At 32.2% G+C, this 1,591-nt stretch overlaps 1 non-coding gene across 1 annotated transcript; it reads right to left on the reverse strand.

Moving 5' to 3' along the window:
- Window positions 1–576: 576 nt before the first annotated feature.
- On the reverse strand, window positions 577–649 carry TRNAT-AGU (transfer RNA threonine (anticodon AGU)). The gene has a single exon. It is a non-coding gene; the product is annotated as a tRNA-Thr (tRNA).
- Between the last annotated feature and the right edge of the window lie 942 nt (window positions 650–1,591).

Genomic DNA, 1,591 nt, shown 5'->3' on the forward strand with positions numbered 1-1,591 from the left:
TTTTCAAATGGCCATTTTACAATATGTAATGTTTTGGGTTTTTTTTTTTTTTTTTTTTTTTTTTTTTTTTTTTGTAGTCAGTTTGAAACAATGTTATGTTCAGAAGTCAAACAACAAAAATCAGCGTTATATTTTTTAATTTTTACAGGACTAGTTTCGATGGTTTTACCGAACCATCATCTCCAGCTGCAAAGCGCAAAGGTGAAAATTTAAAAATATAACGCTGATTTTTGTTGTTTGACTTTTGAATTGATATTTGTTCTGAGTGTTATTGTGTCTTAATGTTATGTTGTAAATACATTAGGTTAATTCGAAAATGAGCAGTGCCCTCGCCAGGACTCGAACCACGGACCTCTCGAATACGCGTCGACCGTGCTGACTACTACACCAGGAAGGCATGCTAAGAAGACGGGAGAAATACCTTATATACTCCCGCTTTTAAAGGGCAACTGTGGTTTAGAGGGCCCAATCGCCAAATCTTGGTGGTGAAGAAACATCATTCACCATCTTTTTAGTTCGGGCGCCACTGTAGAGACATTATGTTATTTCGAAGCAGGAGAGATGAAAAATTAGCAATGCCCTCGCCTGGACTCGAACCACGGACCTCTCGAATACTCGTCGAGCGTGCTGACCACTACACCACGAAGGCGGGCACCTAAGAAGGCGGGAGAAATACCTTATAATGTTTTATTCTTTTGTCCAAGTGTTTCGAAGGCGTATAGGGAAAATGCTGGTACATTTGAGATTCAAGTTTTTCGGTTTTATATGAGTAATATAAATTTGTTTCTGTTTTCGGTTTTTTTTTATCTCTAATTTACCGTGAGAATGAAACACGTTTTCCAATATTAATCAACTTTTATGAGGCTTTAATTCATTTTCCCCTGATGAGTTATGAATTAGAGTTTCAATAAAGGGAGATTAATTTTTATTATCTTGTATATATTTTTCCTTTTTGCATTTTTAGTTTTCGAGTTTATACTACTATGATCACTTTTATTTTGAAATGTTTCGATTTATGTTTAACCCCTTTACAAGGATGCAATTATTAATATTGTTTAGGAATCGCCTTGCTTTGACTCCAATGTACTTTTAACTTTAGATGCTTTAAGTTTTTAATATATGTTACATAATTTTTACACTACGATAACTATGTCTTACTATAAAAATATTCAATTTATTACGAATAAATAATATAATTATAATAATTATATTTTGCTATAAAAGTATTCGTTCTTTCTTCCATATTTTTCCCGTACTTAATTTGGTCTGCAGCAATAAATAACATAAAATAAATAAAAGAAAAGTAAGAATTTATTGGTCCTGGTTGAGAAACTGAAAAGTATAGAGAAAGTAATTTTCGACAGAGCCTACTTTAAGAAATGTTACGTAAGCAGTTCTAATTAATTTTTTGAAAAGCATTTTAAGGCTTCTGGCATGCTTCTGGGTAATATGTGAGAGTGCTTTATATATATTTATTATTTATAACTCAACAAAAATGTTTTCTTCTCACTTAACGATAAAAGAATCATCTGCGTTAGGGGGGAAAATAGTTTGATTAAAAACAACTTTAAGACGTAGTGCATTTACTCTT

The sequence above is a fragment of the Stegodyphus dumicola genome, chromosome X2 (genome assembly GCF_044657685.1).
Source record: "Stegodyphus dumicola isolate Sdum_Otavi_A_Nest chromosome X2, ASM4465768v1".
NCBI classification, from domain to species: domain Eukaryota; kingdom Metazoa; phylum Arthropoda; class Arachnida; order Araneae; family Eresidae; genus Stegodyphus; species Stegodyphus dumicola.